This window comes from Ochotona princeps, chromosome 13, assembly GCF_030435755.1.
Source record: "Ochotona princeps isolate mOchPri1 chromosome 13, mOchPri1.hap1, whole genome shotgun sequence".
NCBI classification, from domain to species: Eukaryota; Metazoa; Chordata; class Mammalia; order Lagomorpha; family Ochotonidae; genus Ochotona; species Ochotona princeps.
In genome coordinates this window covers 27,724,008-27,740,894 of record NC_080844.1, presented here as the reverse complement: position 1 = coordinate 27,740,894, position 16,887 = coordinate 27,724,008, and the positions used below count along the sequence as shown (strand labels likewise).

The window sequence follows — 16,887 nt, the reverse complement described above, 5'->3', positions numbered from 1 at the left end:
AGAGGAAGATCTTCCCACCCGATGATTCACTCCCCAAGTAACTGCAATGGCCGGTGCTGTACCTATCTGAAGCCAGGAGCCAGGAACCAGGAGCTTCCTCCGGGTCTCCCACGCAGGTATAAGGTCACAAGGGCCATCCTTGACTGCCTTCCCAGACCACTAACAGGGAGCTGGATGGGCAGCGGGGCTGTCTGGATTAGAACTAGCGACTATATGGCATCCCAGCGCGTACGAGGCAAGCACTTTAGCCACTAGGCTACTGCGCCGGGTCCTCAAATAATTTTTTTAATTTAATAAATTACAAAATTTTGCAGACAATAGAACATCATTTCGCTGGAAAAGAAGCTAAATTTATCAACACAAATCTTATAAAAATAATATTAAGTGGAAAAAGAAATTTACAAAAGTAGATAATGATCTAAGGTCATGACCTGGCCTCATCTTCACTGGGAAGGGACCAAAACCCTTTGTGAGGAGTCAGGAAGTAGGAGCCTAGCTGAGTCCTGTGACACATGAGGCTCTCTGCACGCCTGCCACTTCCAGAAGGCCAAGTACAGGCCAAGCCCCGGACTCAGACAGGAACAGGGTTCATGTTTGCTGCAGTCCTTGCAGTCTCCATTTCACTAATCTCCAGCTCCCAGAGGACACGTCCAGGCAGGACACAGCCAGGGGGAAAGGAGTGACCTCAGTTACCTCAAGGAGGAGTGGCAGAGGTGAGAACTTCCTCTACAGGTCAACCCGGAAAGCCAAGCTCAGACAAGCACTGGGCAGGTCCACCAGAAAGATGATGACATGTGGGCCTTTGAAGTTTGCTGGAGAGTTGTCATTTTGACATCTCTCTGCTCCATTATTCTGGAGTCTCTGCATCTTTCCCTTGAGTCAGATATTCCTATGGGGGTGGGGAGGAGCATCCTGTGTCTGTTGTTGTTTTCTTTCTTTTTTTTTAACCTTCTTTGTCTAACTGCTATATATGGGGAACTGAGTGGGAGAAGAGAACTAGGGGACTATTTCGATAACCAACACACATATTCACTGCATCCCTTGTCTTCAGGTATGGTGTCTACCCTCTCGGTGAGCTGTACCTGGCTTCCTCCTGCTTGCAGGCTGTTTTGTAATCTGCAGAGATCAAGCATTCGCACTCCTGCCATACAGGAGGAACCATACAGGGAGACCGAGGAGTTTACCTGCTTCGTACCAAACCTCCGTAGCTTGTGGCTCTCCTGACCCCTATATCCCTCAGACCACCAATTCTGAGCCTTTTAGGACTTGTGTTATAAACCCCATTGTTTCTCATCTTTTTTGAGTGTCAGTTAAGGAAGTGGTTGTTTCAGATTTACTAAGTCTCTTCCCAATCGTGCAATAGCTCTCCAACTTGGAAAAGGCTGCAGTGCTGGAGTCCTGGTGGCATGGAAAGCAGCCCAAGATAAAGCTGGCTGTTAGCAGGAGCCACCAACAAGGCAGTGTCTGCTACGTGTGAATTCTCAGGAGGTTCCCATAGTTCAGTGAGAAGAGGTTCATGCCTTAAAATTAAACATTTCTCTGTGTGCAGTTTAAGTGGAGGTTCAAGAGCGATTGAAATTATATGTGTGTGTTCAAATCACCATCTTTACCTACCAGTTTATATAACCATACAACTTAGTGGCTCATTCCTTATAGATACATTTTTTTATATTTATTTTATCTTTTATTGCAAAGTCAGATATACAGAGAGGAGAGAGACAGAGAGAAAGATCTTCCGTCCGATGATTCACTCCCTGAGTGAGCCGCAACAGCCGGTACTGCGCCGATCCAAAGCCAGGAGCCAGGAGCTCTTCTGGGTCTCCCATGCGGGTGCAGGGTCCCAAGACTTTGGGCCATCCTCAACTGCTTTCCCAGGCCACAAGCAGGGAGCTGGATGGGAAGTGGGGTAGCCGGGAATAGAACGGGCAACCATATGGGATCCCGGCGCGTTCAAGGCAAGGACTTTAGCCGCTAGGCCACCACACCGGGCCCAACAAATACATTTTTGAATTTTAATTTGCAAGATAGACAGAGAAAGCTCCCTCTCTGCTAGTTCACACTTCAGATGCTCCCAAAAGTTGGGACCAGTGCCAGGAACTCAATCCAGGCCTTCCACCTGGGTGGTAGAAACTCAAGCACTTGAGCAATCAGTGCTGACTTGTATGGGGTGCTTGAGTCTGGGGCTGGAGCCAGAGACTGAACCCAGACACTCCTTTATGGGATGCAGGCATTTTTAACCTACATCTTAATTACTAGACTAAATGTTTGCCCTCTTTTATGTTTTTAAAATATCATATAATTAAGGAAAAGGTTGTGAAACTGCACTATAGTTATGAGGGCATCATCCTGCCTCTATTGACACCTTGAAAATGTCATTATGTTTAGATAGGGCAGAATCACCGAGTCTGAGATCATAAAGAACAACCCTCCCTGCTTCATTTGTTTTGTTTTGTTTTGTTAAGATTTACATATTTATTTGAAAAGTAGGTTTAGAGAGAAGAGGAGACACAAATGGCCATAATGGCTGGGACCAGCTGGGGCTGGAGCTGAGCCAGGCTTAAGCAAGGTACCAGAAATCTACCCAGGTCTCCCCCATGACAGCAGGGACTCAAGTAATATGGTCCATCTTTCACCGCTTTCCCAGGCACTTTAGCAGGGAGATGGATCAGAAAAGGAGCAGACAGGATATGAACCAGTGTTCCAATGGGATGTTGGCTTAACTGCTGCATTACATTGGCTCCCTCCTTATTTTCGAAAACAGGAACTGTTCAGAGGTTGGCATGATTTGTCCATGAACATTAGTAGCAAAACTAGAGTTATGTGTAGAAGTGCCTGCTTATGGAGCAGAGTTCTTCCACTCCCTACTGAGAGGGGGCTGCAAGGCAGCCAACAAGTTCCAGGGTCAGGGAGAGGCAGGACCAGCAAGCAGCGAAGGGGAAAGGAAGCAGTATCTTTAAGGAGATTGTTTACTGTAGACCCGACAGCATCCCGAACCCACCTGGTGGGAAGACTTGCAACATTTTTGGGTCTCTGGTCACTACCACTTCACCCATGGCACAACCAGACCAACCCAAGCATGGCAGGGCAGGGTAGCTGGTGAGGTAGGGTTTCCACTGATGGACATGTAGGAATGACCAAAGGCCAGGATGGCCTGGGCGAGGAACCCCTTCCTATACTGCAGCCCTGTTCATGCCAGACAAGCAGCCTCCACACGAGAGGCCCGCAGCTGGGTCCCTGGGTTCCCTCTCCATCCCTCACCATGCCCTGTCCTGCACTCTGCTCTTGCAATATTTCATAGTTTTCAAAAAATTCCAAACATTGCCTCTGTCCTCCAGTCCCACGGAGGTCTCTGTGTTCTGAGTACAGCTCACTCTAGTGCAGGACCATGCCTTTCTCACAGGGGCTCCTCGTGGTCTTTGCCCTGCCAGTTTTGCCTAGGAGTAGTTTTTCTTTTTTCTCTTTTCCATCATCAGCCTTCAGTCTAGGCCTTTGTTCACCTGTGATGGGAAGAGTTTCCTTGGCAGGCCAGTGTCCTTCCTCTGCCTGAGGCCCATAGCCACCCACTGATGGGCGTAGCTGGCTCCTTCTAACTGACTGGTGGGAAGAAGAGACGCTAGAGGACTCAGGCTCATACCTGGGCTTCTTTACTCTCTGAAAAGCTATCTTTAAACACCATCTTCACATGTCTGGTGGGCCTCCACTGCGCTTGGTTTCAACACATCCACTAGTTCACGCCCCAAATGCCTGCAACAGCCAGAGCTGAGATGATCCAAACCCAGGAGCATCTTCCAGGTCTCCCACATGAGTACAGGTTCCCAACGCTTTGTTTGGGCCATCCTCTACTGCTTTCCCAGGCCACAAACAGGGAACTGGACGGGAAGTGAAGCAGCTGGGATGCCAGCACTTGGAGGTGGAAGATTAGCCAGCTGAGCCAATGCAACAGCCTCTGTCCTAGCTTCTTAAGTGCCTGATCCTAGATTCCACTTACTGTTCTGGCACAACAAGGGGTCTACACAGAGCTCTGTCCACCAAAAAACACTGCCACCTTTCAGTGGTCCACAACATATGTATTCCTTGCAGCCCATGAATACTGTGGATGGCTGGGTTCAACTGTTTCTAAGAAAATTACTTGAAATTAAGAGCATTTTCTTGGGCAGGATTCATTTTAAAGGGGGCTAAGTTTGAATCCCAAACACATTATTTAACTTACAAGAACATAGTCTAATGATGGAAATGAGAAAATAATTTGGGAAGTCAAAATTGCATTGCCCTGAATGTCTCAGAACCCTGCAGCCAAGCAGGTGAGAGGAAGGCTCCAGTTCTGTCTGCCAAGAAAGTTCGGTGTGTGGGGAGTGAGGCACAGGAACAGTGCCTGGAGAGCAGGGCCTCCTGCCTTTCCCGAGACTGGGCAGCATGGGCACCAGCAGGTGCCAGGAACTGTGTGGGGGTACACCAACATTTGGAAGTTTAAAGATCGTTAGCATCCTGTTCTCAAGGTCTACACTGTATTTGGAAATTATTGGTCTGTAGTTTTATTAAGTCTTCAAACTTTTTTAGGGCGCTTAGTGCCAATGATTTTTAGAGCTATCTCAAAACAAAAAACCTGTACTTAAACTTGCAACATAATTTTGATAGGAATATTTTGTTAATTTTTTTTACAATGCAGATTTGTATATAGCTATAGAATTAAACTTAGCAATCAAGGGGGGGGGGAAGGTCTGCTAAATGTTTAGAGACCTCAAATCAATGTTTTTTTCATAGTAGACTGTTCTCCCAAATGCTCAGTTACCTACCAATAACAATGAAATAATTAAAATTTCTAACACATCTAAGCAATCATGGCCTGAATAAGGGAAACTGAATTTATATATTATTTGAAGCAGTCAACCAACGAAATATCTTTATGTGAAAAACCTATCTTAAAATTTTTTTTAATTTTTTTTTAATTTTTTTTTAATTTTAAAGATTTATTTATTTTTATTGAAAGTCAGATTTACAGAGAGAAGGAGAGGGAGAGAGAAAATCTTCCATCCTCTGGTTCGCTCCCAAAGCAGCCACAACAGATGGAACTGTTCTAAAGCCAGGAGCTTCTTCCTAGTCTCCCACGTGGGTGCAGGGTCCCAAGGCTTTGGGTTGTCCCTGACTGCTTTCCCAGGCCACAAGCAGGGAGCTGGTAGGGAAGTAGAGCAGCCGGTATATGAACCAGCACCCATATGGGATCCCAGTGCGTGCAAGACAAGGATTTTAGCCACTCACTAGGTTACCACATTGTGCCTGAAAAACCTCTTTTAGAATATTTTATTACTTTTAAAGTCAGAGCTAGGTCCCCGGCGCTGTAGCCTAGCGGCTAAAGTCCTCACCTTGCACACACCCCGGGATCCCATATGGGTGTCAGTTCTAATCCAGGCAGCACTGCTTCCCATCCAGCTCTCTGCTTGTAGCCTCGGAAGGCAGTCAAGGACAGCCCAAAGCCTTAGGACCCTGCACCCGATTGGGAGACCCAGAAGAGGTTCCTGGCTCCTGGTTTCAGATTGGCGCAGCTCTGAGCTGCTTGGGGAGTGAATCATCAGGTGGAATATCTTCCTCTCTGTCTCTCCTCTTCTCTGTATATCTGACTTTCCAATGAAAATAAAATTTTTGAAAAAGAGAAATCTTTAAAAGAAAGAGAGAAAATCTTCTGTGCATTGGTTCATTCCCTAAGCAGCTGTAGCAGTCAGTACCAGGCCATGTTGAAGTCAGGAACCAGGAGATTCTTCCATGAAGAAGGGACTCAAGGACTTGGGCCATCCTTTGCATCTTTTCCCAAGCCATTAGCAGGGAGCTAGATTGGAAGTGGTACAGCCAGCATTGCAGGCGGTGACTTTAACCACTATACCACAATGCTAGCCCCCAAAATTTTATTATTAAAGAAGTGAAAGGGCCTGAAATGATGGCTCAATTGGCTAATCCTCCACCTCCAAGTACCGAATCCCATATGGGTGTAAGTTCGCGTCTCAGTTACTCCACTTCCCATCTAGCTTGCTGCTTGCAGTCTGGGAAAGCAGTAGAGGATAGCCCAAGCCTTAGGGCCCTGCACTCAGCTCCGACCATTGGGCTATTTGGGAAATGAACCAGTGGGTGGAAGATCTTTCTATCTCTCCTTTGTAAATCTGCCATTCCAATAAATCTAACAAAAAAAAAAAGAAAGAAGTGAGAAAAATCTTAATTTCTAATGTTTGGTTAATCCAGACTAGCTGAGCCACTTTCCTTTACATTCTCATTTAGCCAATGAGCTGTGGATCAGATGCAAGTTTGCGAGAAAAGGATCTGGCGGTTTCCCTTGGCTTAGGGCACTAGGCATTGAGTTGTTCATTGTTCTTACAGATGTCTTCAATTTTACACGGACTTGAATTTCCATTCCTATGGGTGATGTGTTGCAACATCCGCTCTGCTCTTCCACGTCGCAGTGGGAATACAGCCATCTTAGGGATTCAGGAAGCATACATCCAAAAATGGATTCAATTGTGAAAGTTCATTCCATTTAAACAAAGCTGGTTTCCTGCCTTTTCTCCTATGTAAACCACACTGGCTTTTAAGGCGATTCTATATTTGTTTCAAAGACCTCAAGAATAGGAGACTTGGGCAAAATTCCTGAAGCACAGAAAATGATCAGTTTTCATATCCCAGAGTCTTAAACCTCTGCTAAATAACTCTCTAAAATGCGTAACACACACACACACACACACACACACACACCCCACAAATATCTGAGCTACTGGGAAATTATATCTGAATAAATAAATCTTTCAAAATGTTTTTACAGAATATTTTAAAGATCTACTTGCTTGCTTTCACTTCAGAAATCCTAATACAATGTATAAATAGTTGAATAAAAAGTAGATAAAATAAAGATTCTACCTTTTAAATTATCAACATTACCTTCAAACTTGTACCACTCTCTATTGACTATGTCAACATATTTTAAATATTGGCTAGTTTAAAGTTATATATAATGCTAGAACCTAAAATAATCAGAAAGCAAGATGAGTCACAGATTTCATGGGTATGAAGTCCTATTTTGTGGTGCTTTGTTTCTACCTGGGCCTGGTGTGGCTCAGCACCACCAGCCACAATGAAACCCGAAGGATAAACGGCTGGAGAGAAGCTGCCCACCATTAAGTCCATCACCTTTTCAAAACTCAGCCTCATACTTTCTCTCAATGCAATCTCATAAGTTCAGCCCTAAACCTCGCTACTTCCTGGGCAATAGAACACAACACCTCTTACGGCACATCCTTTCCTATGGATAATACCCCTTACATTCAAACAACAGCCTTTACATAGCGTGGAATAGATAAAAACAAGAAATCAACAGATGTAAGCCCACACAGACCAGTCCCCATGAACGTTTCTCCTCCTTTGGATCTCTGAAATAGGTGAAACCAAAACTAAGAGCTAATGCCAGGGCCCGGCGGCGTGGCCTAGCAGCTAAAGTCCTCGCCTTGAAAGCCCCGGGATCCCATATGGGCGCCGGTTCTAATCCCAGAGGCCCCACTTCCCATCCAGCTCCTTGCCTGTGGCCTGGGAAAGCAGTCGAGGACAGCCCAATGCATTGGGACCCTGCACCTGCGTGGGAGACCCGGAAGAGGTTCCAGGTTCCCGGCTTTGGATTGGCGCACACCGGCCCATTGCGGCTCACTTGGGGAGTGAATCATCGGACGGAAGATCTTCCTCTCTGTCTCTCCTCCCCTGTGTATATCTGGCTGTAATAAAATGAATAAATCTTTAAAAAAAAAAAAGAGCTAATGCCAATGAAATATTTCTATACCCTAGACACCTATGCTGCCTTATCTAATCTTTGCACACACTGTAATGTAGAGACCATTGTTATCCCTATTTTCCACATGAGAAAATTGATGCTTTGACAAGTGAAGTCACTTTCCCAAGGTCACTCAGTCAGCAGATGGTGAGTTAAACTGAAACCTTTACAATCTAAACCTAGTTTTTATTCTCAATCAGTGTGCAACAGAATCACCTCACAGCACCTGCTCACACGGCTACTCACAGCATTGGTACTCTTCTTTTCATTACACTGTGAAAGTATCACCTATTCCATGGGTGAGGCACCGGGATCCTTCATGAAAAGATCATCTTGTGAAATAATTCAATGTACAGATCTTAGTAAAGACATACACATTTTCTTTTAGATTTGGTAAGGTACAATCTTTATATAATATGCACCAATTTCTCTATTTTGATCGACCAATTTTGACAAACATTGAGATACACCATATATCTATCACCTCGAGGATTCCCCTGGCTCTTTTGCTGTCAGTTCCCACAATTTTTACTGCCAGCCCCAACAAACCACTCGGCTGTTTTCTTGCCTTGTAGCATAGTTTTGACCACAGTTGTTACTTTAGCTAAAAAGCATAGTGCAATATGTACTCTTGTGTTTAGTTATTTTAGTCCAGCATCCTTCTGAGATCCACCCATTTCTGCATTTTCAGTAGTTAGCTCTTTTAATTTCAGAGTAATATTCCATTAAATATAATGTATTCTAAAATGTTTTATCCCATGTATCTGCTGATAAACACTTGGGCTTCTGGTAGGAACATTCACACATGAGCCTTGCAGTAAAATTCCCTAGGTCATATGATAATTGTACCTATATGAACATTCCACTTGCTCCGCATCCTTAACAACACTTCATATTATCATTTTTTTAAAATTTTCACCATTTTTAGTGGGTAGCAGAATCTTGTAATTTAAGTTTGTATTTTCCTGATGACTGAAAATATTTAATATCTGCGCTCATATTCATGCAGCTTCCTATGCATCTTATTTTTTCATATCTTTCAAATGTATGAGGTTAGTAGGTGAAAATATTTTCCTTACAAATTAGAGAAAATTAAAGAAGTGTTGCTCTTCTGCATTGTATCGATCTGGAAGAGGTTACTTTTAATCTCTCAGTGATGATAACCTTCTGTAAACTGTTTATTGAGGCGCTGCCCTGTTTGGACAGTGATTCTTTCTTCCTATTCCTGAGACAAGCACAAAGGAAACAAGTCAAAGTATTTGAAATGATTCAAACTGAACTAATTCAAAGCAGTTAGCATGCTTTAGCTGAACCAGAAAGTGCCACTAGAAAGGAAGAAGCTGGAATTCTATTTTATCAAGATTTATTTATGTAACTCTCCGTTCTAATATAAACACCATTTCCATGTATTATACTGTCTGACATTTCATTTTTGTTATTTAGATACCATAACTACAAAGACTTAAAAATTACACTTGTTAGAAAATAAAATCAGTTACAATCTACCTGCTTCTGTTAGAGTAACAGAAATTCTTCTTGGGTGGGCAGCTAAGACACCAGTTAGGGTGCCTGCATCTAACATCAGAGTCCTTGGGTGGAATACATCCTGCTGATAAAGCACACCTTGGGAGGCAATGGCAATAGCTCAAGATATTGGGTCCCTGTAGCCCACATGGGGATCCTGGATTGAGTTGTAAGCTCTCAGGTTTAACTTAGCCCAGTCCCAGCCCATGGAGGCTTTTGGGGAGTAATACAGACTAGAATACTCTGTCTTTCTGCCACTCAAACATCATCTTTTAACCTTTACATGCTAGCTTTTCTTGGGTTCATTTCTCATTGCTGAAGTTGTTTGGGCTCCTGGGACTAGTACAGGGTAGACTAATGTGGAAATGCTTGTGACTTACCTCTTGTTTTCCTTTTGGTTTTCTAAATGGGCAAGCCCACAGTGAGTTTCTGTGCCTCACAGCTCCATGGGCCACTCTGACTGCTGTGCTCCTCTTACTCAACCTCCTCAACCTCAGAGCCCACCCAGAAGACAAAACTGATTGCCAATAGCTAATACAAAAATCTAATTATTTTTTACCTGCCATCCTTAGTGAGTAAAATTTGATTTCTTGATGGTAGTAATAAATATCATATCCCAAAGAAGTAAAGATTAAAATTCACAAACCCTGTGGGAAGATAAGATGAAGAATAACAGTTATTGACTTGGGCTACCTTTTCCACACTTTAAACACAACTATGAATGTCTCATGACATACCATGGTCAAACTTCACTCAGAACCTTGCATTTTTAAAAGTTGCTTATCTGGGAAGATGTGTGAGCTTTGGATAAAGATATGAGCTTTAGACTCTTCCATATGAATGTTTAATAAATGCAAAAAAGGAGTAAAGAGAGAACTCCAGATGTAATTTGAAATACCTGCAGGCTAGGCCCATCATGGCACTGAAAACTCCTGCGATACAGAATTGCATGTCATCTGCAATTTTTTGTTAAAGATACAATTATTTATTATGAAAAGAAGCATCCCAGACCCTGTGGGATTGTACCATAAAAATCAAAATTAAAAAAAATTAAATAAAAAAGCATTACAGAGAGAGAAGTAGAGACAGAGAGATCTTCCATCTGTGTGTGCACTTCCCAAACGGCAACTACAGCCAGAGCTAGGCCAATCTAAAGCCAGGAGCTTCTTCCTGGCCTCCCACACAGCACAAGGGCCTAAGCACTTTGATTGTCCTCTGCTACTTTCCCAAGCATATCAGCAGGGAGCTGGATCAGAAGTGGAACAGCTGGGACTTCAACTGGTGCCCGAATGGGATAGCCATGCCACAGGTGATGGCTTTACCCACTATGCCACAGTGCCAGTTCCATCTGCAATTTTCTTATCTCTTTTTTTCAAAAAAAAGATTTATTATTTATTTTTATCAGAAAGGCAGATTTACAGAGAGCAGGAGAGATAACAAGAAAGATCTTGCATCCTCTGGGTCACTTCCCAAGTAGCTGTAACAGCTGTAGCTTAGTTGAACCAAAGCCAGCAGCCAGGAGTCTCTTTTGGTCTCCCATGCAAGTGCAGGGTCCCATTGCCCACTGCTTTCCCAGGCCACAAGCAGGGAGCTAGATGGGAACTGAAGCAGCTGAAACACGAACAGGTGCCCATGTGGGATTCTGGCACTTGGAGATGGAGGATTAGGCAATTGAGCCATCACGCCAGGCCCCAAAGTCTTTATTTTACCTCTAACTCCCTATCTCTGAAATTTTGGATATGTTATTCCTTCTCCACTTACAACATTGGGATTATAATAAATGCTTTTCCCTCCTGACAGTAAAAGAAATATCTGTAACAAAGCTCTGAGTTGCAACATAAATTCAAAGTACTATTATTTTTAGTACAGAAAGCCTAAAAATAAATAGCATATTGTTCTAAAATTTTTCATTTGATTTGGCTCAAATTAAATTTTTGTGGCACTTTTATTTGAATCTTTAGCAAGAGGTAGACAAAAAATAAAAAAAAAAAACATGTGAAAAGAGAGAAATAAGAACAGGAAATAAATGAGATGAGTTTGGTTAATTGTATTATGCCAAAAATCATTGCAAGAAATGAGAAGGCAATTCTAAATCAGATAGCTACAAGACATGAAATCCCCTTCTGAAGCCATTTCAAACCAATGCCCTGTTAGAGAGAATGAAGCTAAACAAAGAACATATGGCATTACAAAAATTAAATATCAGAAGGCTCAAATAGCTAAATGGTTTCCATGATTACAAATAAAGAAGGGATATTAGTTGGTAAGTGGATCCAATTGTCAAGAATGAGCATGTAAATCTCCCTAAGGGTTAGCATGTCCCAATTCTTTTCATAGCAAAAAGCTAAGCATCAGACATTTCTGCTTCTTGATCTAATTCTGAAACCTTTGGGGGACAGTGACTAACCACTGAATCTCAACAGTCAGTTTCGTCTTCTCTCAGTAAGTACAACTGCCTCCAAGGGCAAACAACACGGTCTTACATCCTTACATCTAATCGGCAGAATAGCCCCTTACCACATTTTAAGATTGTGAATAGCAGTTACTCTTTATTTTCATGATGAAAGCTATAAAATATTTAGTCTTTTAGTAAGAAAAAGGTAAAGGGCATGAAGATTAAAAAAAAAAAAAAAAAAGGTAGTTGAATGTATGTGTAAATAGAAGCTCTGGAGTAGGATTTGCTCCAGCAGTTAGGAAGCTAGTGAAGATTTATGTCTAAAATTTAGGGCCCGGAGTAGTGACTCAATTGGCTAATCTTCCCCCTTCAAGCATTGGGGTACAAATATGGGTGCTGGTTTGTGTTCCAGCTGCTCCACTTCCCATCCAGCTCCCTGCTTGTGGCCTGGGAAAGTAGTATAGGACAGCCCAAAGCCTTGGGACCCTGCACCAAGGTGTAAGACTTGGAGGAGGCTCCTGGCTCCTGACTTCAAATTGGCTCAGTTTTAGCTGTTGTGGACATTTGGTGAGTGAACCAGCAGATGGAAGACTTTTATTTCTGTCTTTCCTTCTCTCTGTAAATCTGCCTTTCCAATAAGAATAAATACTACAAATAACAAAATAATTCAAAGTGCGCAGGTTTGTTACGTGCTGCTTCCTGACTGCTGCTTCCTGCTTATGCGGACTGTGAGGGCAGCAGGAGTGAATGGGTTCCACCCACCCATGCTGGAGATGTGCTTTGAACTCCCAGCTTTAGTCTCTGCCCAGTACTGGCACAGTGACATTTGGGGAATGAATCTGCAGGTGTGAATGTACTTGCTCACATACTCTGTTCCTCTCCTTCTGAAAATGAATATAAAGAGAAATTTAAAATGAATAATTACTTCATCTTTAACATCCTCAAGAGATTCTCTTTTGAAACTTGAGCAAGATGTACTTAGCAATAGACTATTCTCTTCCTCCCACAATCCCATCCCTCATGCCAATTGATGGGTGCTGCAGCCTAGCCCAGCCCAACCAGTCACAGACCCAGTCTTCATTGAATTCTAGTCAGAGTGACCCCCAATAAACCCCACTAGGCCCACCCCCAGCCCCGGTGTTGGGTGTGTCAGCATGTGCTGTGCCTAGCCTGGTCCGTCCAAACCTTCCATCTGGCTCTATGGGTGCTACAGCTCAGCCTGACCCACCCCACGATGCAGCGCGCATGCACGCCTATAGGTGCTGTTGTCTTGCCCAGCCCTGCCCACTGCCAGCCCTGGCTCTTGCACTCATCAGCAGGAGATGCAATGAGTGCCCACATTTGTTTCCCTACCAAGCTGGCTCCCAGCTCCGGATCTTGCACTTGCCAGGGGATACTGTGATCCAGCCTGTCACACTTACACACGCTCCTGGCACTTGCCAGCTGGTGCTGTGGCCTAGCCTGGACAGCCTACACCCATTTTGGCTTAGTGCACACCAGTGAGACTTGCAGCTTAGCCCAGCCTGGCCCACTCCTACACAAGTCAGCCACCAGACCGAGCTCTCATCCTTATCAGTGGAAGCAGCAACCCAGCAAGGAAGTCCCAGATGTTCCTCTACCCTCTCCTAGCCCTCAGTCTTGCACGTGCCAGTGGGTACTATAGCCCAGTCTGAGCTGGCCCACTACAAGTCTTGGCATTTACCAGCAGGAGCTCAGCCCAGCCTGGCCCACCCCTAGACTGGCCCACCTTCAGTCCCAGCTCTCATGCACACCAGTGGAAGCAGCAGCCCAGAAAGGGATTCTCTGAAGTTCCCCTACCAGGCTGATTCCCAGGCCCAGGTCTGGCATGTGCCAGCAGGTGCTGTGGCCAGGTTGAGATGATTTGTACCCAGTCTCAGCATTTTCCAGCAGATGCTACTGCCTTGCTCAGCTTGGCTGGGCCTCAGTCCCAGCTCTTGCCAGCAGATGCAGCAGCCAAGTCCAGACTGATCCATCCCTACACCCCATGTGAATTGGCTGATGTTGCGGTCCAACTCAACATGGTCTGAACCCAATCCTGGCTCTTGGTTCTCCCAATGTGTGCTGTGGACTGGTCCAGCCCAGCCTGTCCCCGACCTGGCTCACATATATGTCAACAGGTCTGCAGCTTTGCCTAGCCAGGCCCGTTCTGGCCTGCCCCACTCCTAGCCTCATCTATTGTACTCCCCAGTAATCCTAGCTGTAGTACTCCTAGTTGTACTGGTATGGCATCTGCCAGCAGCCCACCAGCAGTGTTCCCCAAGTTCCCCTACCAGGCCCAGGATCTCACATGTGCCAGTGAATGCTGTGGCCCTGCTTGGCTTGGTCTGCCCTCGGTTCTGGCCTTGGCATGTGTTGATGGGTGTTACAGCCTGGTCCAGTCCAACATTCTGTCAGCCCCAGCTTCGATGGGTATCACGTGAGTTCCATGTCCAACTTGGTTAGGCCCATCCCTGCTCCAACTCTCCACACAAACCAGTGGGTGCTACAGTTCCACCGAGGCAAATCCACAAGTCCCTTAAAGAATCTGTCCCAATGAAACTGTTGGACATGTGTAGACAATGGGATGCTGGACTGTCTGACATTGTCTGTGCCAACAGTGTTGGGGTACACTTAAATAAGAGACTGATAGAATTATGATTCCTTATGAAGGACTACACCATTGTAGTAAAATGGGGAAAATCTGTTGGGGGATGGGAGTTTCGGGGGGAATCCCAACCTATACGAAATTGTACCACATAATTCAAAATTCAAAATAAAAATATATTAAAAAAAAAAAAAAAGAATCTGTCCTGAGATCCAGTTCTCTTGTCTTCTGGTGGATGTGCAGCCAAGCCTGATGTGGCCTGCCTTTGCTCCAACACTCAAGGACAACATAGCATGTTCCCCAGCTCTCGTGTACACCAGTGGGCAGTGGGCAATGCTGCTTAGCCCAGCCCAGGTCTCTCGTGTGGGTGGCTACCTTGGCATTATCCAGACATGCCCTCTGGTTTCCCTCTTCTAAACCACTCCATCTCAGCTCCATTGTCTACCTGCAAGTGCAGTGGTTAGATCTGTGAAAGTCCCCAAAAGTCATTCCTTCCCTGTCAAACATGCCCTCAGTCACTCACATTCCAATATGCCCCCAGACATTCTTCCCCAGGAAATCTGTAGCAGTGCCCCACCATCGCCACCTGGGGGCTGGGGTGTGTGTTCTGGTTCAGCATTTTCCGCCTTCCACACACATCTTTTAAAAAAGAAAAATAAAGGGCCCGGCACAGTGGCCTAGCAGCTAAAGTCCTTGCCTTGAACACCCCGGGATCCCATATGGGTGCTGGTTCTAATACCGGCTGCTCCACTTCCCATCCAGCTCCCTGCTTGTGGCCTGGGAAAGCAGTCGAGGACGGCCCAAGGATTTGGGATCCTGCACCCACGTGGGAGACCTGGAAGAGGTTCCAGGTTCCAGGTTCCAGGTTCCTGGCTTCGGATGTGCGCAGCACCGGCTGTTGCGGCTCACTTGGGGGGTGAATCATCGGATGGAAGATCTTCCTCTCTGTCTCTCCTCTCTGTATATCTGACTTTGTAATAAAAATAAATAAATCTTAAAAAAAAAAAAAAAAGAAAAAGAAAATAAGCTACTATGCCAGCACACTGGTATAGTTAACACAAATTTGGCATTAACCAGGCCCAGAATGCCCACCAACTATTGGCTGTTTTTCTCCCAGCAGTGTAACACTTGCCTAGGTACAAGACAACCTAAGTAGCTGCCTACAGCCAGCGACCAACATAACTTCAGTGTTACGGCACAACACAGCACAGGTTTTATTTGGAGAAAGCCTAAGACAAGGAAAAATGATGCGAAAAACAGACCTACATTCACAGAAAACAACTCAGAATACGTATTAATATAGGTCCTATACACATATACACACATATTATCTATCTATCTATCTATCTATCTATCTATCTATCTATCTATCTATGTATATATATATGAGAGTATTTCAAAAAGCTCATGGATAATGTATATAATGGAAAAAACTACATGGATTTAAAAAATATTTGCAGCAAACTCTTCACTCTTCATTATCTCTTTCTACAAACCTGTGAGCAGAACATCATGGATATATAAATAAAACAAATTCTCAGCAGGATAAATACTTAATAGATGCTAAGCCATTGGTTCTCAAAGTATGGTCTCAGGCCTACGATGCAGCTATGGAGATGGGGCCTACCAGCTTGTGCTTTAACAGGCAGGACCACCAAGTGATTCTGATTCAGTTTTGGAACAAATGCTTTACTATATACATATTATTGTCCTTATTTTACCAATATGGGACCATGGCTCAGACATAACTTTGAGTCCAAGATGAGATTCTTTTCTAGATAAGGGTAGAAAACATTATTTAGAACTTTATATGCCTCAGAAACCATCTGTGAGATAGATAATAATAGTGTACTAACTCTAAGAAATCTGGGAATACAATAGGTAATATATGCAACTTTGATTTTAGGCCATAACGAGTATGAAATTTTGATAATCTCTTCTACAGTCTTTCACACTTTTGAGAAAACACACTCTTAGTTGCTATATCATGTCTCCAGCTGCATAATATACAATGAAATTTGAATATAATCTACTTCTTCTTGGCTTCTTATATGCAAGTTTCTCCTCCAAGTTGCAAAATTATGCAGTGTAAGGCAGGATGAAGTTGACTCATTTTTGTATAGGAAAAGAATGTTATATGGCATTCTTCTAGAAAGGGAGTGATTTTCATTTAGTAAAATATTTCTCCAAGACAAAATGTATTTTATGCTTTCAGCTTACAAGAATGGCTTTTACATGTAAATTATTACTCTATATTTATGTTATATACTTGACACTTAAAAGAAAGCAGAAGATACAGAGGGAGAGAGAGCTCTTTAATGTAACATTTATTGCATCCTAATTGGTCCTTCTAAAGTAAGCTCATGAACTATATATGCATATGTTCACTTTTCTCCAAGTTTTATTATAAAGTATTTAATATCATTATAAATAACTAAAATTAAAAATGTAAAATCTTTAAAAACCTTCAAGTAGCTGCTTTTAATATTTTGTTTTTCATCTTTCTAGACTTTTCCATGAGCATACATCACACTTGTATATACTCTAAAAAAATACAGTTTCTAG

At 43.6% G+C, this 16,887-nt stretch overlaps 1 long non-coding RNA gene across 3 annotated transcripts in view; it reads right to left on the bottom strand.

Moving 5' to 3' along the window:
* Positions 1-16,887, bottom strand: part of LOC131481785 (uncharacterized) — a 230,142-nt gene that overhangs the window by 178,241 nt on the left and 35,014 nt on the right. The window contains exon 3 of one of the 3 annotated variants that reach the window (XR_009246560.1): positions 9,870-9,969. The exons of the other annotated variants lie outside the window; for them this stretch is intronic. This is a non-coding gene — a long non-coding RNA (uncharacterized LOC131481785). Of the gene's footprint in view, positions 1-9,869; positions 9,970-16,887 lie in introns of those variants that run through there. 3 annotated transcript variants of the gene reach the window in all.